This window comes from Cydia amplana, chromosome 19 (genome assembly GCF_948474715.1).
Source record: "Cydia amplana chromosome 19, ilCydAmpl1.1, whole genome shotgun sequence".
Taxonomy (NCBI): domain Eukaryota; kingdom Metazoa; phylum Arthropoda; class Insecta; order Lepidoptera; family Tortricidae; genus Cydia; species Cydia amplana.
Genome location: NC_086087.1, coordinates 12503071 through 12524968, shown reverse-complemented (window position 1 = coordinate 12524968; position 21898 = coordinate 12503071). Strand labels below are relative to the sequence as shown.

Below are 21898 nucleotides of genomic sequence, written 5' to 3'. Positions count from 1 at the left end.
AAAGTCCTATTTGGATGCATTGTACGTCCACAAGCCCAATAAACTGTCTAAGTGCGAACTATAATCATAAGTTATTGTCTAAAGTTCCCTCCTATTTAGTAAGTAGTAACAAACAAGTACAGTTATAACAAAAGTGGAGAAATCAATGGTGCTTAATAATGCAGAACTACATAGTATAGCGTCTATTGTGTGGTAATTGAAGAAATAAATGTATTTGTGGCATTTGAAAAAACTAACAAAGACTAAAATAATAAATTTACCTTGTCTGCAAACGTTTCTATATAGTTTCTTGCTCAAATCGTCGCGTTTGCACTTAAAAGCAATTTGCTTTGCAGTTACATTTGTAGAAAGAAATAGTTAGGCAGCCCTTAAGCTAAAGGGCCTTAGTATCAAAAAGTTATATTGTTAAACTGATTTCTTATCTCGAAAATTTCAAACTATTCTTCAAAACTTTCTTCAGTAGGTAGGTACATACTAGCATACTACATATTGCAACGTTAGAATACATATCTAATAACGATTGATTTTGACCCTAATGTGCAATACAAATTCATATTAAATATTCCAAGTCCCTAAATGACAGTTGAACCCAATCATCACACTAATTATCATACGAAATGGCTGCTACGTTTAAATTCCCGTATTTACCTAATAACTGCGCAAATGCGAGTTCCATTTCGACACAAAAGTAATATCATTAGGTATTTAACATGTCGACATAGTAGTTGCCATTGCAATTACTTAAAACGTGAGCCAATATCACTAAGACATGCTAAGACTAATTGAAATAATGCTATTTTTGTTATTTCTATTATTCTATATGTATTTGTTATACCGTTATTTCTATTTTGGACGCCCTATTTTTATCATTTTAATATTGTTTTATTGACTTTCCTTTAGTCTATTCAGTGCTAAATGTACTCAAAGGTTAACTGGAAGAGATCCCTTAAAAGGATTAGTTCGCCTGTGTACTGAACTTCCTGTGCCGTGTTTGTCTTTCTGGGTTTCTTCCATTAAAAGTTAAATAAATAATGAAATTGAATTTGAAAATTCGACTCCACTGCGCAATTATAAAGCGATGTAATCTATCTAATCTATCTATCTATCTAATACCTTTAAACGAGCAATTCTTGTTTATTTATATATTTATTTATTTACATATATATATGTCGGAGCGAGACACCAGAAAGACGTATTGCAGCATTACAGTTCATAGTTAGACGCCTGTAAAAGTCGATTAGCAATGTTTGACTATGTATTATTTGCTTGTAACGAAATAATGAAGCTGCGTAGTGAGTAACGCCACCATCTATTGGCGTATTATTGAACTAAAATGACAGGTAGAAGGCTTTGGAACGTCAAGATGTGTATCTTGAGTGAAGGTAGGCACGAGCAGGCATTTTTGTCGTTATGTTGGTAGACTGGTCAGGCAGGTTTACCAACTTGAATTGGAGGCGGGAGCCGTTGGCTCCGCCGCTGGAACTGGCTTCAGTCTTCTTGATCGGACCGCGCTAGAGATCGGACGTTAGCCAAGCTCGTGCCTAATTCGCTACGTTCCTGAAGGCTTACACCTGAAGGATTATTCTGAAAGCTTATAGATTCTCACGTTGTTTAACCGTTTAGCTAAGTGTTTTATTCCAAGTGTTATTTTGATTTCTTATGTGCCATTAGAAGCTTACTTCTGTAAAATAAAGATTTGAACGGTTTCATGTGATCTTTTTATTTTGATTTAAATAATTTTGGAATAGTGATTGGTCGTTGTGATTATTTAGTACTAAAATATAGTAGGCACTAGTATGGGTAACGAGTCTGAATGTTTATTTCATGCGTTGGTAGCATACCTACTATTTTGGCTGTGAAGTAATACATCTAGGTACTACCCCCACGCGCCCACCGCCATTGGGACCATCTGTCGCCGACATCAGCAAGTGGGATCGATGCGTAGTTTCATGTATTGCTTACACAGCCACCTGGGAGCGTGGTGTATTTCTGGTGACCTACATTCCATAATCTGGACACGTGGTAAATGGTAAGCTCACGTGTCTAACCTTCATTAAAAGGTGAGTGCAATTCATTGTTATTTGGTGAGAATTATTGTGAAATTGTGAATTATGATTGGGGCTGTCGAACAGACTGGTCGTGACGTGACATCATCTCTGGTATCGCCGCGTTTCTTTACAATTAATTTTTGTAATCCATTTAGATCGAGGCGATTTCGAGTTATTTTGATTTGAAATCCATACTGTTAATTAAAACCAAGTATTAGCTATCACGACGTGATATTATTTCATCGCTCACTTGTGAATCTACCCTCAATAATTGATTTGAAAATACAATTAATTTTTAAAATCCGTTGAAATCTAAGTGATCTTAAGTTATTTTGATGTGAAATCCATATTGTTAATTAAAATCAAATATTGGCTGTCGCGACGTGATATTATTTCATCGCTCACTTGTGAATCTACCCTCAATAATTGATTTGAAAATACAATTAATTTTTAAAATCCGTTGAAATCTAAGTGATCTTAAGTTATTTTGATGTGAAATCCATATTGTTAATTAAAATCAAATATTGGCTGTCGCGACGTGATATTATTTCATCGCTCACTTGTGCATCTACCCTCAAAAAATATTTTTTTTCATAAAAATACAATGCACCGTTAGAAATTGATCCTGCTGATTTGCCAGTGCAAGCATTATGTAATCTTTACCCTGTAATGTTTAGTAATTAATAAAATTGCGACAAATTATTGCTCGTAATGCCGTGATAGATCACAAATCGTGTATACTATGGAAACATGAGCTACGCATATGAAAATTAATGTTACAGTGTCCTGCAGCCGGAGCCGAGCGAGCTTGCGGACGCCATTGCGCCCGTGATACAGAGGCGGCTGTGCAGTATCTTCTGTGCTGGAGATTTGGAAATAAAAGGACAGGTTTCGTTCTAATTGTTTATTAGTGAATTTTATTTTTGAGTGTAATGGCGAAGCATAACAGTCGAACGTAACTAATAAGCTGTCACTTTTCGTATTGGCCCATTTACCGTGTTACTTATTTTTGGAACACGTGTTTGTTTGTTCAGGGAATTAAATAAAACGCACTCATTGAAGTTTAAATTTTATTCTGAGATTTTTGAAGTCCCGTATACATTGGAAACATGTTTTTTGTGTCTGCCACCTTGCATTTCATAAACCTTTTGAGTTTAGCCTGCATACATGATAAACCTGATACCGTGTAAATGATGATTTCAGTGGCAGCCGGCTGTGTTGAGCCGCATCGTGTCTCTTGCAGTCTGCCGCAGCAACGGCAACGGCAAGCGGAAAGGATCAGCCTCCGTGCTTGGGTTGGACCTCACCACCACCACCTTTGACTTGGTCGCGTGCATCATACTTTATTAAGCTGGTGAGCAGTTCCCATTTCGTTGGGATTATTTTTAGATGTCTTACATCTGTTTAGAACTCTTGAGCGAGTTTCTGTTGTAAAAGCTAAAGTAAAAAGCGATTTTCAGTTATTTTGATCAGTAATGTTCAGTTTCAGTTGATTTGTTGACGCTGATAGTACCAATGGTTCTGAGTAAAATGATTTAAAGACCTGTTTTTATTTTCTTTTTTTTGGAATTCACTGTTAACATTGTTTTGCTTTCGACGGACTGAAAGCTTGTACTTTCGAAGGACTGAGAGTACGCCCGATGGACTGGGTACTACTGTTTTGCTTTCGATGGACTGAAGGCACGCCCGATGAACTGGGCAATACTGTTTTGCTTTCGATGGACTGGGTATTGTTTAGTGACCGCATCAGAAGTGCCGGAGCATGTAAGAGGTGCACGTGGTCTGCTTTTTATGTGCAGAATGCTCTTTGCGAGGAGTAGCACTTACGCGGCTGAGATGGTTACTTCTGACGAGGGTCTGGTATCTGCCGAAAGACTGGCAATGCACCGAAGGACTGGTGTTGTTTTGTTAAAAATGAATTCCCGTTTATGTACTGTGTTCATACGAGTAAAATTGGAACTATCAATTCAGAATGTTATTTATTTTAAGATGTCTTACAAAAATTTAGATCACATATGACTAATTTTTTTTTAATGCCAGATAATTTCCCCGTAAATTGATATTGACGAGTTTGACGACAATAGTAGTGATACTAGTGATACTGTCGAGCAATGAATTAGAGCTGTTGTGATTTGTGTTTTTGATGTTTGGGATTGTTCTGTTTTCACATAAATTTGAGAGTATCCGCCAGATGGAGGCGATGATTATTGGAGTGTATCCGTTAGATAGCGGCGATGATTACTGATGATTATTTTTATTTAGTCGTTGCTCGATGGACTCTTTTTGACTAGAGAATTGAGGATTGTTAAAGTAATTTTGAACAATTATTTTTTCTGGTTTGATTGATAACAAAGTTTGATTTTAATAGTAATTTGAGTGAGACCCAAATTATTGGTCAGGAATGACCGAGCGATGAGATACTGTGCTGAGTATTTTGTTACAGAATCAAATGCATACACCCACACACGAGGACGTGTGTAGCGCAGGACGGCCGTGTCGGAGCGAGACACCAGAAAGACGTATTGCAGCATTACAGTTCATAGTTAGACGCCTGTAAAAGTCGATTAGCAATGTTTGACTATGTATTATTTGCTTGTAACGAAATAATGAAGCTGCGTAGTGAGTAACGCCACCATCTATTGGCGTATTATTGAACTAAAATGACAGGTAGAAGGCTTTGGAACGTCAAGATGTGTATCTTGAGTGAAGGTAGGCACGAGCAGGCATTTTTGTCGTTATGTTGGTAGACTGGTCAGGCAGGTTTACCAACTTGAATTGGAGGCGGGAGCCGTTGGCTCCGCCGCTGGAACTGGCTTCAGTCTTCTTGATCGGACCGCGCTAGAGATCGGACGTTAGCCAAGCTCGTGCCTAATTCGCTACGTTCCTGAAGGCTTACACCTGAAGGATTATTCTGAAAGCTTATAGATTCTCACGTTGTTTAACCGTTTAGCTAAGTGTTTTATTCCAAGTGTTATTTTGATTTCTTATGTGCCATTAGAAGCTTACTTCTGTAAAATAAAGATTTGAACGGTTTCATGTGATCTTTTTATTTTTGATTTAAATAATTTTGGAATAGTGATTGGTCGTTGTGATTATTTAGTACTAAAATATAGTAGGCACTAGTATGGGTAACGAGTCTGAATGTTTATTTCATGCGTTGGTAGCATACCTACTATTTTGGCTGTGAAGTAATACATCTAGGTACTACCCCCACGCGCCCACCGCCATTGGGACCATCCGTCGCCGACATATATATATATATATTTCGGGGATCTCGGAGACGGCTCTAACGATTTCCATGAAATTTACTATAATTATGGGGGTTTTTGGGGGCGAAAAATCGATCTAGCTAGGTCATATCTCTGGGAAAACGCGCATTTTCGAGTTTTTATATGTTTTCCGAGCGAAGCTCGGTCACCCAGATATTAACACTAATGTGAAACTGGAAAACTTTTTTGCCGCAGGCGCTTATGTCTTTGTTAACATTACTCTCATTACAAATTCGCCTTCGCGAGACGTTTCGGACGTAACTACCCTGCACAGCGAATGGACATTTTTGTTCGGTTACATATTTAGTACATTCAGCAGCAGACATTGCTAAGCGGGCCAGCCCTAGTAGCACGGTCGCATTTTTATCATTTGTCACCATGCCTGTCACGTTCTAACAAGTATGTAAGTGCGAAAGTGACGGGCATAGTGATAGTCGATAAAAATGGAACCGTGCTGAGCCCGGGTGTTCAAAATGATCTTGTTTTAATTGTTTAGAAATTAAGAGCATGTCAAGGTAATTTTGAACAATTCACCCGCTTAGCAACTTTTGCTGATGACTGTACATACGCCATTTTATTAGTAGGACACAGGGGCAGACGGTGGGCAAATAAGCCGGGGCAGTGAAAAATTCAATTGTATACGGCTAGACGGACAGACAGAGAGGCCGCGGCTGAATCCATTATTCTACGTTTGTTATATGATGGAGAGTTTGGGACTATGGGCCCGATTCGGATTTTGAACTAGACATCTATTAGATATCTATTAGACATCACAAGATACGACAACGATATTTTTAAGATCTAGCCTGTCAAATTTGACATTTCCGCGATTCTGGAGATACTCTTGAACGATTTCCACATTGTCTAAAACGTCTCGTTATGTATTCTTAGATCTCAAAACGATTTTGAAACGATCTTAATACGATAATTTAACGTAAAGTGACATTGGTTGCCCAAATTGAGCTGCAAAAGAAATCTAGTTGAAATCTAAACTACCAGGTATCTAGTACATATCGTATCGTTCTCTTCTCTAGAACAGATCTTGTTTTCCGAATACCGCGGTATGATCGAGGAACAAAGTCAATTTGTGGTTTACAACATGGATACTTGGCTTTTGTATTCAAATTCTTGTAATATGTATGTACTGGAGCATTTTGTAATTTCTGTATAATAAAAACCAGCCGCGTGGCCTTAGGTACCTACTTGATTAAAAAGTCCGACCAACTCTGTATAATTAAATAGATGTCAGGGTATAACTTTTAGCAAAAAGTATGATATTTTGTACCCATTATCACTACATAGTATAAAATAAAGTCGCTACCCGCTGTCTGTCTGTATGCTTAGATCTTTAAAACTACGCAACGGATTTTGATGCGGTTTTTTTTTTAATAGATAGAGTGATTCAAGAGAAAGGTTTATGTATAATTTGTTAACCCGTGCGAAGCCGGGGCGAGTCGCTAGTAAGGAATAAAGACAACTGGTACCTACTTAAGGGGCCCACTAATTGACAGTCCGCCGGACGGTATCGGCCTGTCAGTTAGAACAAAAAGTTGATAGTTCCGAACAACTGACAGGCCGATACCGTCCGGCGGACTGTCAATCAGTGGGCCCCTTTAAGTATAACTTCATTCATTACATAGTGCACTTTGGTAAAAATTCTTTCATAAAAACCTAATTTGAAACCACAAGAGCATTAAGTATATCAGACCAAATTGGTACTAGGTACTAGGAGAGCATGAATCGCAAGACATATTACAGCTAACTTCTTACGCTACGAGGCAGGGGGTAGTGATGTACCCGGGTAAAATGCCCTAAAGGAATAACTTACCCCAACACAGAGGGAAAATTATCACTTACATATACTAACGACGATATTGTAATTTTCGTTCTTTATGCTGTTTTATTTTTATTTTTACTGTTTAAGAAGACATTAATAACTCGGTCGCGAAGGGAGAAAAAAAATCAACGACAAAACAGCGAGAGCGAGGTACGATGTATTTACGATGCATTTCACATGGTGAGTATTAGGTAAACACGCGCATTATGGACGTCACAGCTCTAAGTACCTAATATGTACCGTAAACCGGGGTGACTTTCAAATGCAGGGGCGACTTCGATATTTCAGTTTTTCAGCCGTTACATATTTTTATTCGGATTTTTTAGTAGTAGGTAAACAAGTATGTATAATAATCTAACTTGTTACACGAACAGTTCGAGAAAATAATGAATAATGATAATTTAGTGGCAGTTTTAAAACTATCAAAGTATCCCCAAAATTTCCTAAAGTCACCTCGTTTTACGGTACTACTTATAAGAGTATTTTATTGGGAACATGCCACCCTGGGGTCCACGGAACGTCACATCACTAGAACTAGTCTCATAACACGATGCATTTCACATGGTGAGTATTAAACGAGCGCGCATTATGGACGTTATACTCAAGAGCCTGCTTAATAAATTACTTTACTGGGAGCATCCCACGCTGGGCTCCACGGAACGTCACATCACTAGAACTAGTCTCATAACATGATGCATTCCATACGGCGAGTATTAAACGTGCGCATTAAGGACGTCACATGCCTCGAGGCACTTCTGGTCCATTTAATATGCACGTCGCTATTACGAACTAGTGTAGTTACTTACACGCGAGTTTTTAGAGTCCTCATATTACGAGTCACATGAGGCCGACGCCAACAAGCCGATCCCATACAATGGAAGTTACGTTATCATTTTAACGACATGCTTGAATTAGTTACATAAAACTTGGCATGAAAATACGTATCATCTATTTCGTTTTGTATGTAAAACTTCTATTTGCTCTAATTTATTTGTATTATAATTTGTAGAAATAAAAACGAATACTAGACATCAACTAGACTCAAAAAATCTTTTTAATCTCAAAAAATCTTTTTAATTTAAGATTAGTAGTTAAGTTTTGTAAATATGCTTGCTTATTTTATGAAATAAACAGATTAAATAAAAATAAAAAAACATTTTTCTTTTTACATACATTTTGATCACCTATAGTTGATTAGATTTTGTCACTTGAACGTACCTAATGTAATGTGATACCTATACATAATTATAATTTTGCTTCTTATTGTATTGCAATTCATCAAAACCACACATAACCATACATAACACATAACTATAATCTCGACCGTACTAAGTTAATTAAATTCGAGTACATATAAAGCTCTAGGTACTAAAAATAAAAGAAAGTTCCAAATTCAATAAGTTTTTGGCAAAAATTTCGTTTTTGGCAAAAATTTCATTTTTGGTACCAGCTTTTATCACCGACTGTACTTTTTTACGACAGACAACTAATACTCATCGAGACAATTCTAAAAACCCCTAACACAATTAGGTTGCGTTGTTTCATCACATAGTTCCTATGGCCACCTCCTGTCTCCATCATCAGATCAGCTCGATGGTACCATGATATTGCATTGTCATCCGATTTATACATGCATGCAAAATTTCAGCTCAATCGGAAACCGGGAAGTGGATCAAATTTAACTTGCAAGATTTGATTACAGACAGACAACGGTCAGGTGAAAGTAAATAAAAGCTTGTCAAATCGCCAAAATTAGCCTCAGTCTTACAAGGAATATACGAGGAGAAATAGTATTATACTTCAAAAGGGAAAGCAAAATAAACAGCAACCCGTTAGGTACGTATAGTTTCCATGTGTGTACATACTCGTAAATCTTCATAGTCGCCATCTTGAAAGTGCATTTTCCACGTAGGTAATTTCCCTGGCAACATCTATCATCGTTCGCACTGGCAACACCAAAGAAGATGTATGGTGTTCGGAAACTACCAGTGCTTATGGTTCTTTATTATGATTACGGCGCGTTTTTTCTAACTGGTTACCAGTTTGTTTGGGTTGAATTTCCGATTGAACTTTAAAATGGCGAAGTTGTCTCGAGAATATTTTTTTTTATTAATTGCTCATTAATATTGACTTACGTTACAATGTTACGGTCAGCGCCCCGGCCCGGGCTCTGACCGTTGTATTCTTTATAGCTTATGCAATTAACTACCGTGGAAGTAACTATGCAGTGAAAATTATTAAAAAAATGCAATATATTATATGCATTATAACCGCCATATTATGGCTTTGTATGAACTCTAGAGCTTAAAAGGCCTAACCATACTTTAGTCAACATCCGGCAATGTATCGTGGCTATAAGTAAAGTCCAGCTATTATTTCCCTAAATGAAACTATGTACTTTAATTTGACATTGGTGAAATCATCATATTGACGTAGGTTTCGTCCTTTTTTAAAGCTGATTATGAACTAAACGAAAACCTAAATTCAAAATTGGATTTCTAGAAATAAGTTTTTCACCTCAGCAGCTCGAACAAGGGTACTTTGCTACTTAAAAACAGTGAGCAAAATGCGATTTTGCTCACTGAGTGAGACAAAATGACATTCAAGTGACCTTAATATTCAAATGTCATTTCAACATGCGGGGTCTAATACAAGTTCGAAATACTTGGATTCTATTATCTCTGTCCTTTTCACGTCTTTAGCAAAAAGAAAGAGACAAAAAAAAAGTTCAAACTACATTTATATTATTTATAATAGACCCCCGAAAAACGTCAGAACGCATCGTTCCAAAATACATACGAGTATGGATTCTTAATATTTAATTAATGAAAATAAAATTTAAAATTTCATAAAAACTGATAAAAACACTATATTTTACGTTATTTATTGTACGATTAAAATAATGAACTCAAAAAATACACAGAATATCACGTAAAATAAATAATTATAGTTTTAAGAATCTCTACTATAGTTTACAAAGTATCCGCAAATATAAATTGGTTTATAGTAAGTATCCGCAATTCGGACCGTATCTTACAATGTTTTTTTTTTTACAAAAAAAAAGTTATCGATTGAAGTGTCAATCAAATTGATGGTAGTTGTTTCCATATATTACCTATTTAACTGAAATTTACTACGTTTTGTTTTTGTGTTTGATTGTGGTACATAATTCAACTTAATTGTTAGTATATCTTAAGAAAGCATGTGTGAATAGGTAAGTGATGAAGGAGGATTACATTTTTCAGGTTGTCTAATATGTTCTCACTGCTGAGGTGAAAAGTTTTGTGAACTACACGAGATCAAAGTTATTTACATCTCGTGCGCTTTTGAGTCCCTTACTACGCTCAAGATTCTAAATTAGATTCTATATACTATAGAATTCAAGATACTATAGAATCTTTCGCTTGCACGGGACTCAAAATAAGCACTCGAAGAAATATCAAACTTTGATCTCTTGTTGTACAAATAACTATTAAATTTACCACGGAGATGGCTATAAAATAGGGTACGATAGTAATTTGCTACCTATGAAAATTTCCTTTTCTCAAAAATGGACGGCAAAGTCGACGTTGCCGGTTAAAAAATAGGTCGCGAAGTGCGTAGTTTATGGTCATTCAAAAAATTAAAAAGTTAAAAACATTGCAGTCTCGATTTCGGGACTGCAATGTCGCATACAAATTCCATTATTTAACGAGTTCCAAACTTTTTAAAACTTTAAATGGCCATATCAAATGAAGGCATAGGTCCCTTAAACAGCCAAACAGATGATCAGCACTTATTTTATAAAGCCTATAACAGACTATCGCACCGCACCGCGACCTTGGAGCGTCGCACCCATAAGTGAGAGCGAGAAACAGATATCTCTTTCTCCCTCTCACTTATGGGTGAAACAGATATCTCTTTCTCGCTCTCACTTATGGGTGCGACGCTCCAAGGTCGCGGTGCGGTGCGATAGTCTGTTACAGGCTTAATGTTGGTACCGCGACTATTTAGGTGTCTCAAATAGGTTGGCGTATTTTCAGCAGGAAAATACACTTCTTTTTTTTTAAAGGCGGCAAACAATTTTTTTTAATGATTGTATTTTTTTCTGTGAAAATTAGAACGTTGCTTCTGTAAGTTCTGTAAAATATTTCTATTTCTTGCACCATTTTTGAGAAAAGCACTATATATGACTCGGCTGGAAGGCTACTTGCTGGCTTCGGATTCAATTAAACGGACTCCCAAGGTCGTCCGTTTAAAACGAATCCTCAGCCTGCAAGTAGCTACTTCCGAACCTCGACAATAATGTACTAATAAAGGCTTACAAGTTAATAAATAAACGGTTATAATGACGGTAATAAGGCTAAGCGATGCGACGCCGTAAACAAATTATCTTTTAAGGTAAAACTCAACATAAATTGCCAGAAAATGCCATATTAATATTCTCTAAAATGGAAAACGGCGCGTTACTTTCTCGTAAATTTCTCTTTTAAATTAATATCGCAGGTATTTTCTGATCTTTTGTGCGCGGTGCAGATAAGATTTATGTGGAAAGATAAGATAAGAGGTACTTACCGAAGTATTTCTTTTAATAGCTTAATTCCGGGCTCTGAAACAATAAAGATGTATTACGTGGCGAAGGGTAGACTAATTTGTTCGTTCTTTGGGAGCTTAATAGGTTATATATAGACTAAAATTGCGGAATATGTTTCAGGGATAATTTAATAAGGAGAATTTTCTCAAAGAACCACCATTTTTTATCTCAGAACTGTAATATAGATCCAAAAATATTTATGTGAAAAAAAAAGTTTGAAAATTTCCGTTTCTGTAAGAGACAAATTCACAAGTGGCGTTTTATGGAAACAATAGGCAACGTGATCCTTGAAAGTAAATTTATACCAAGTATCGCCCGCGAGATAGACTACCCGTCTTTTTCTATTATTACCCGTGTTTTTTCTGATTCTAAAATCATTGTAAGTGCAAAAACATGCATTACTTACAGGTCTACCACTTAAACATATTAGGCGGTTGATAAGTAAGATAAGGGTGGTAGAAGTGAAAGCATAGAGAAATATATTAAGTAATATGTCAAGTAGCAGTACTGATAATTCCGCGACTCGATGCTAGATGTCGACACTAAAAATAATAGTCTTTTTGGTACCATAACTGATGTATGAAGTGAGCAATCTATTTTTCACCTCAGCAGCTCGAACAAGGGTACGTGTAGCAAAATGCGATTTTGCTCACTGTTTTTAGGGAGCAAAGTACCCTTGTTCGAGCTGCTGAGGTGAAAATTTAATTGTTGGTATATCTTAAGAAAACATGAGTGAATAGAGGTAAGCGATGAAGAAGAAATACATTTTTCGGGTTCTCTAATATGTTCTCACTGCTGAGGTGAAAAGTTTTGTGAACTACACGAGATCAAAGTTATTTACATCTCGTGCGCTTTTGAGTCCCTTACTACGCTCAAGATTCTAAATTAGATTCACGAGCGTAGCGAGTATATCGTTATAGAATCTTTCGCTTGCACGGGACTCAAAATAAGCACTCGAAGAAATATCAAACTTTGATCTCTTGTTGTACAAATAACTATTTTTCTCTAGGGTGAAATACCTTTCAACCTACCGGTGATGATGATTAAAGTGACACATACGGCAAACAAATGAAAATAGCTAAACGAAATGTAAAGTAAAAGGCAAAAATGAAATTAAGCTAGTAAACAATATAATGTATTAGTAGTTTTATCTTTGAAATATTAAAGCAACTAACTAACAAAGGAGTCATTAAATGCAGAGCTGCTGAAGTTTAAATGGAGATGCTTTCAGCAAATTCCACGAATTGTGTAAAACTTGGATTGACTTCGCGAGAACTAGCTCAAATTATTAACAGCCCGAATCCATCCAAGTATTTTGAGAGTCTTTGTATTATTTTGTGACGTAAAGGTACCTTATGGCGGTTGTCGCTTACGCTATTATTAACGCCGCTCCAATACTATTGCGGTGCTAAGCGATGTAAGCGCCAGCCGCCATAAGGTACCTTTTCCGTGGCACGTCATTGCAACTGCGTCTGGCATTACATTTAAAATTTTAGTTTTTGAAATAAATCTGCGCTGTGGAAGTTGTTTACGCGTGGGTTTACTTAAAACTCTAATAAAGGATGACTCACGCTAGAACGGTCCGGATCCGCGCCAAGGCCGTTTGATACCTCAGTTTTCTATAGAAATCATCACGTGATCACTGATCAATGATCAGGGATCATCCTTCATAGAATACGAAGTGTCTGAAACCTCGGCCCGAAACCGGCGCGTTCTAGCGTGAGTCATCCTGATGGTTTTTGAGTGAAGTGATGATTTTAAGTCTTAAAATTTAAGTGTAGGTGTACAGGCACCATCAGATATATAGGAGCGGCTAAGGCGCTCACAAAGATAAGAACACTCTATTTTCTATTGTCAAGGCGAAGTGCTTGTTTAGATACTTTTCAGCACTTTGGCAGCTTCATTACTTCTGATGGTAACTGTATTTTACCTGATAATGCTTACGTGATTGATAAGCCTGTTTGATCTGCGTATGATCCGCCTTCGATCACGTATCTTTGCTTGGAAATTACTTAAACTAGGCTTGCCAGCCAGCTTACATGAGAGAAATATTTAACATTAAAATAAAAATATGTAGGTGTAAAATTTCGAATGTGGTAATTGAATTTACTACTACTCCATTTGGAATGAAAAATCTGATAAAAAGATATTTTTAGCATTCCCCAAAATTTTCACAGGACGATATTATTTGTGAAATATGATATCGGCTCGCCGACAGGCAAGTAATGACGTCACTCGATACAATGAATATTAATAGTGCGGTGAATCGCGCCGAATATTTTTGATTAAGAGTTATGACTCGCAAAAACATACATTCCCAGTAACAGACAGTTAAAAATTGGGCATACGGGGCATACCTTCGTGGTATACCTACTTGTTCTTTCCGCCATCGCTCTACGTGACATTTAAATCTTTACCACTTAAATGGTGGGCAGTCCTAAAATTTTGCGTATTTTCAGAACCTTCCTGCCTCGCACAGCTAAACTGGCCCCGTGGCCAACATGCGAATCGCTAACGCTCCGTACTCCGTAGCGAACGAAACGCAACTGTCCCTGTCACGCTAATATGGAAAAGTGATAGAGAGACACAAAGCGATTCGTTGGCGAAGCGATAGCGATCGTCACCTTGGCTAGGCCGCCTGTTGAATGAACGGACTTAATACGACCTTCACACCTTCAAGAATAGAGCTTACGCTCATCTTAAAGATCGGCAACGCACTTGCAAGACTCTTTCTCACACAACAACAAAAAAAAGATTAATTAAACAAGTTTAGTTTTTTTTATTCACCGTATGGCGTTCGTTCAGTCGTTTATAAAGATATTCCTGAAGCTTAGAATATCTTTATAAACAAGTTTAGTTAAACAGAAGGCATTACAAGTAGGTACCTATGTAAGTACCTACATTTAACACAATTTCGCAAGAAAAACTGTTGTGTAAAAACGGTTCCACGTACCCTCATGATATTATCGTGTAGCGTGTGGGTTGCGTGTCCCTGCATAAATTTTATCCGAAAAATGTCATGTCAGCATAAAATGTATTATCATAAATGCATGTACTGTAGTATAAAACTTTACCCATACACACAACTTTGCCCACCGCGTCACAGTTCAGTAAAAGCTAAATAAAATTACTTAAAAGTAGTTACAGATACACTTTATTCACTTTTTTCAAGAAGTGTATCTGTAACTATTTTTGCTAAAGCGTTGGGCAAAGTTATATTAAATGGAAAAAATTTATACATTGACGGTACTTGAGGCGAGAAAGGACATTACAAGGTTTGTGTATGTGAGCATATAAACCGACTCACCTATCATACCTATTAGCCAGGATAGCAGGAATATTTACTTTGCCCCATAATTAGGTTACATAAGACTGACCATTAAGGTTAATACGACATCACCCTGCGAGCCTGGTGCCACAGATTGCTTCACTGCTAGATGGAGCTTGTAAGACGATTCAAGGGTCATCTCATCACACACATACTTATTGGCGCTCGCTTTTGCTCACTTACTAACTTAGAGTTGAGTTTTAAATTATCTAGAATGTTACTGAATCGTGTAGCTCAAGGTGCACAAGTAGAATCTTTAGGAAAAAAAATTGTACTTGACAGTACAGTCCAATAAGGGGTATTAATAGTATAGGGGTACTAAGGGGTAATGACAGGTACGGGGCGCAGTACAATACCGGTCCATACTAAAACCCTCATATTAAAAGAGTCGGGCGTAACCCAACGTACGGGGCGCGCTATACATACTATCAAAGTTATCATAATCACGTGTGACCATAATATTTAACAATTTTGCTCGGGGTCTACATATTTCCCTCATTATATCCTGAAGTAAATGTAATAAGACCAAATGAGAACTTATTCCCTTTAAAAAAATCCTTATTATGCAGTAAATGGGCATACACAAAATATTAAAAACAAATATCCGGACGAATTGTGAACCTCCTCATTTTCAAAGCTGGTAAAAATAGCGCATTTAAGTAAGTGTGGAGTCTGTACGAGGTACTCCACGGCTAGTACTCACCCGGTAATTCGGTTAAAAGCTGTCCCCGGCGACGATCGCTTAATAACCTGCCATCAAATTACCGCAAGCTATTTCGTGGCTGTTATGGTTTATGCGAGCCTGGTGTTTGAGTTTAGTAGTGTTGCCCTGGTATATAATCACCACCGCTATACCTAGATACCAACCGCCGTCAAGATGGATTCTTTTAAAGATTGGCTTAATTTAAGTCCACTGGTAAGTATAACATCATCAATCAATCAATTCAATACATATTAAACAAAGTCCCCTGCCGCGTCTGTCTGTCTGTATGTTCGCGATAAACTCAAAAACTACCGTACGGATTTTCATGCAGTTTTCACCTTACCTCACCAGAGTGATTCTTGCGAAAGGTTTTGGTGTATAATTTGTAAAGGTTTGGTGTAAATTCGTTGAACTACCCGTGCGAAGCCGGGGCGGGTCGCTAGTATAAAATAAAGCCCCCCGCCATATCCGTCTGTGTGTATGTATGTTCGCGATAAACTTAAAAACTACTGAATATTTTTAAAGGTTTTAACCTGTCAATAGAGGTTTTGTGTAGCCCGCGCGAAGCCGGGGCGGGTCGCTTGTATATTATAAAGATAAAAAAAAACTCGATCCAGATTATGAAAGAGGAAACAGAAAAAACAGTATTATACCTCGCATAATAACTTAACAGAAACTGAAAATCTGTTGAACCTGGAAATGGTTGCGCTGGAGAATATGACACTTTAGTGCTAAAATAACATGAAACTTAATATAAATATTAAATTAAGTCTTTTATGTGTGTGTGTGTGTGTGAGAGAGAGAGAGAGAGAGAGAGAGAGAGAGAGAGAGATACATTTTATTTTACACCAATTCAACACGAACACGATTCGAGAAACAAACCTCGAGAGATGTTTATCCGCCGTTCCCAGCTTATATGTATTGTTAACACTAAATTCAGTAGTCTAGTCTAGAAGTTCTCTCGAGATTTACAATATTCATAATATACAGTTCCGTACATCCGATACGCTCTGTTTGTACACTGACAGTGCAACTGCAAATATAGTGAGCCCGATGCACAAACCTGAGAGGGTTACCAGGCTCACAGAAGCTTTAGGGACAATCCTGTATTCACTAACATAGTGAATATTCCGACCCACCTAACATAATAGCGTTATGGTGTAAAGGTGCAATGGGCTAATCTAATAGAAGAGTTTTAAAAAATCGTATTTTTTTAATATGATAATACGGTTGTTAAGAATATGAAAATTAGCAATCTCAAGGCCTTTTTCTTCTAACTTTATTTATCCGAAACAGGGTTGCCGGCTTATTCGAAACCCAGATCAAAAAGCCTATTTACTCACAGTACCAATAAAGCTGAAACAATTGCAAAATTCATAACGTTATTCCGCTTCCCCGTACGTGTTAGCCGCCCTATGAATGCATAAGTTGGGTGATATTCACGAGTGATGACGAGCGTTTGCCTCGTGGGCCTAGTCGTAAAATCCTAGTTATATCAAGTCATATAAATCATAGTTAACTGTTGTTTGAGAGCGTCATGAAATAAACGAATTTGGCAGTTGTTGCACCAACGCGTTTGTCAGTTGAATGGCAAATACAACACAACACAACAAACGAATCATTCGACCACATGCTTTCGACGCGGCTCATGATAATATATGGGCTATGTACTTAATTGTACGACAAAAACCAGGGTTTCAAAAAGTGACGCAGGAGACGTACCCTGCCGGAAAGTCTTGAGAGGCTCAAGCTTTTTTTTATATATTGATTTTAATGGGATAATATTTAATGGGATAGAATTAATAAATATCTGGGTAACCGAGCTTCGCTCGGAAAACATATAAAAACTCGAAAATGCGCGTTTCCCCAGAGATAAGACCTACTAGATCGATTTTTCGCCCCCGAAAACCCTCATATAGCAAATTTCATCGAAATCGTTAGAGCCGTTTCCGAGATCCCCGAAATATATATTTATAAATAAATAAATATATAAATAAACAAGAATTAACAAGAATTGCTCGTTTAAAGGTATTAGATAAGTGAGTAACCTATTTAATACAGTTTTAATATACCCTAATTAGTACAAATCTCGAAACCGTACTTAAACTGGCACTAAGCTTTGTTATGTGAATACCTATCCTTGTTGGCTGGGAGCCAGGCGTATATCTGATTCGTTAATAGATACTTACATCGGATACTCATGGGGGCGTCGGTCCAAGGCTTTAAACGCTGACACTGCTGTGTTATCTCATAGAATCACCCCACACTAGCGTCTTCCGAGCGTCGGCGTCTAGTGAACTCTTTGGCTGCTGCTGCTGCTCGGCGCGACGTTGACGCAACTGCGCAGCGACGCCATTTCCCATAGCGATGACTAGACGCCGATAATATTTCTCATTTTAATTTATCATTGTTTAAATTAGACATAGGACGTACTTTTTAAAACAACGAAGTTTTTAAGTAAGTACAAAAAAAACGTACCTACTTAACTTTATAAGAACGAATCATTCTTTTGACACAACTTTATTATAATACCTAAGGTTATTATTTGACAATTTGTTATTGTAAATTTTTTTCATAACTTAATAAATACAATAATACAATTTAAAAAAATACAAAGACACTAAAACTACCTTAAAAAAAAGCACACTATTAATAAACTAACCTACTTATCACCCCCATTCCGACCCCCACCCAGCCCAAAAGTGCCAAAGATACTCTGAACCTGGATCGCACCCTCTGTCACGTAGACGCCGCCCCAAGTCTCCAACCAACTTCTTCGCCTCCGTGTAACATGGCAAACCTGCATAGTGCAGCCACCGCGCGCACTGGCCGGTTGTAAAATAAAAACTAAGCCATTCGCCCGTCTTTTGTTTTTTCTCATCAATATTCAATTGGAATTCTGTTGCAAATTGCACAACTTTGATTTTATTTATTAAATGAGACTCGATGCTTATGATTTGTACTAAAAACTATATACGAAGGCTGCCACTAATGCAGGTAATATTTGTATAATTGTATATATAGTATTAAGTTTCTGTTTATGTTTAAATTAAACCTAATCCAAGTCTTATTTGTACGTCACTGGTTTCCTGTAACGAAATGAGGCTTGGGTTAGGTTCCGACCCGACGTCTAAGAACGTACGATTGTTGCAGCCTTTACTTCTGCCTTAAAACTGAAGAGGTACTTATTACTGTTGCTGTTTCTTTTGATGGATATTTGCTGCTGAAGTTTTTCTCTGCGTGGACCTTGCTGAGCCTACGACATCGGATGCGGTAGCACCCGCGGCCAGAATTGATCGTTTGGTTCGACAAAGATCGGGATGCAAGAACGTTAAGGCCAGTGACGATATTTTATTTGTTTAGGCTTACGTACTGACGAAAATTACTTTATTTTATTGTACATATTTTTAATATTATATTGTTTTACTATATGAACCTAGTTTCATTTTCTACCGCTCTAGTTAGCCGGTTACATCCGAACACCACGGCCCAGCGGCTATTATATTTTATTTGTTATTATATTTTATTATATTAATTCAAGTTCAAGTAGGTATAATCGGTATATAATTTGAAAGTCAACAAAGCAATAATACAAAAAACATCTGCTATATTGTAATAAAAATATTTGCTAAGAAAATAAAAACAAAAACTAAGTTTTTATTACGGACCATTTTATTAAGGTTATTTTGTTTGCCGGCACAATTTTATCATGAACTCTGCTCAGACTTTTGTCAATATCAAATATTATTATCTTTGCTATGTAGCAACCTATAGGTATCACTATCAGTACCGTAGGGTCGGGGTACTTTAGCTCCCCAAGGTTACTTTGTTCACCCATGAAAACCTATTTTATTGCAACCTATCTTTTGTGGTGATTACTAAAAATACGAATATAATATACTTAGGTATTATTTTTTGTGTAAATAAACTTACTACAAAAACTTTGTTTTTCATAAACAAGAAAAAAGCACGCCTTTAATGAACAAAATGCTGAAGCCAGAAATAATATTGTATCTGGTAATCTGGTGTTTTCTTTGCAAATGAACGGCCAATTTCAGACGACTGTGTGCTTTAATAATGAGAAAAGGTAATGATGTCTTTTTTACTTTAACCCTAATGAGGAACGTTTATTATTTAGGCCGAGTCAAGCATTAATGTGCGATGGCTAAGTCATTATACGTACCTATTAAAAATTATAGATATCTAATATTGATACGGGTAACCCGTACTTAGCCACCGTAACGGGTTTAACACCCACTGGCTAAAATAACCAAACTTTTTTGTAGTAGAAGAATTGCGTTGCGAGACTTGCATCTTTTTAACCCTCGACGCAAAGAGAGGGGTGTTATAAGTTTAACGTGTCTGTCTGTGTATCTGTGTACCTGTCTGTGGTATCGTAGCTCCCAAACGGATGAACCGATTTTGGTTTAGTTTTTTTTTGTGTCATTATATGTAATGTTTTTGATGGGTTTACATACGATATGAATACTATACAATGATATATGTAGTATAGTAGTCATAGTAGCATTAGCACTACACAATTTTGCTTGATAATCTAAGCATGTACCTAGTCGTAAAGACCCGTACAATATGTATATACTTAACTACCACTTCTATGTACATTAACCCACATAAACAACAGCTTATCTCCGGCAAGACTACTGCAATTTAACGACTCCTATCCTATTTGCTACAAACTACTACCATCCCAGAACTCCTAATAGAATTTAAACCTTAATGCTACTGGCTAAGGCTGATTTTGTAACTAAATTATTTAATGAGATAGGATTTCGCGAAAAATAGATCTAGGTTTGTGGCGTGTAAGGAACGGTCTGTTTTGTCCATAGTTCTGAAAACAGGCGAGTATTCGCTTCAAAAAGACCAGAATAAATAGGATGTTTCATTGGATTACCTTTAAAGGTACCTCTGACATTTCATTTAATATGGAGTAAGCTGTCACGTAAGATTTTTTGGGAGTTATGCATATTATAAGAATTGTAACATTTACGTAACAAAATACGCTTAAAATACAAAAATATATTCATACTAAACTAGGCTAACAAAAAAAAACATAGGGTAATTGCGCTAGTTTCCGTCCATGCTCTAGTTTTCGTCCACTTGACAGATTAGCAAATAATATATTTTTATATTTAATTTGCTACTTGCGATATGTATACAGTGTGGAAAGATAAGTCGGGCCCTGGAGGGAAACTACCTTAAATCCTTAAGCTGGCTCATTTTACTTAAAGGAGACATTCCTTTATTTAAAAAAAAAACAAAACTGCATTCAAAGATTTTCTAAAACTCGCTTGCCTCGCCCGGGACTCGAACCGACTAAAAATTCCAAAAAATAAAAACTCGCAATTTTATTTTACTAGTCGATACAGTTATGTTAATTATAACATTTCTCCAAGAAATATTAGGTCTTAAACTCGTCTGTCGTACAAAATATCCATAAAATGTAATACACTGATACTGAGTGAAATGTGTACTCAAGATTTTATTAGACAAGCCAAATCGAAGAAAAAAAGAAAAATATTTTGAATGCAGTTTTGTTTATTTTTAAAAATAAAGGAATGTCTCCATTAAGTAAAATGAGCCAGCTTAAGGATTTAAGGTAGTTTCCCTCCAGGGCCCGACTTATCTTTCCACACTGTATAATTTTTATGTAGATAGATTATTGTTTAGACATTAGGATTGCAATAAGTCCAAATTTGTGCAGCATTGTACCTAGGTTTATATTTAAATTTCGCCAAGTGGACGAAAAGAGCTGGACGAAACGAGCTGGCTCTAGAGCTGGACGAAAACTAACACACCTGTTCTTATCAATTTTCATGTAATTTAAGAATGTCGTTTATAAATGAGAGCGTATAACTTCGATTAGGTATGTTATAACCTTTTAGTTTTCGACTTTGATCATAAGGTGACATAGGCTACAGATGTTACACCTACACCCTCGCACGCTCACTATGTAAGCTCACTTTTATATGACCCAGAGCAATGAAAGCTTGCCTTGCGTCGGGAATGTAGGGCCAGTTAGGTATAACGGCGGTAATTCCGGCATTCAGCGCCTGCATTAGCAGGGACAATGCGAGGAAATGCATCCTCATACTACTAGCTTCTGTTCTCCTGGTACCTAA

At 36.9% G+C, this 21898-nt stretch overlaps 1 protein-coding gene across 2 annotated transcripts in view; it reads right to left on the bottom strand.

Moving 5' to 3' along the window:
* LOC134656892 (uncharacterized protein CG3556) overlaps positions 1–21898 on the bottom strand; it is a 147475-nt gene that overhangs the window by 74627 nt on the left and 50950 nt on the right. For both annotated transcript variants that reach the window (XM_063512435.1, XM_063512436.1), the window contains exon 2: positions 11709–11742. The gene's annotated coding sequence lies outside the window, so the exon portion shown is untranslated. The remainder of the gene's footprint in view (positions 1–11708; positions 11743–21898) is intronic.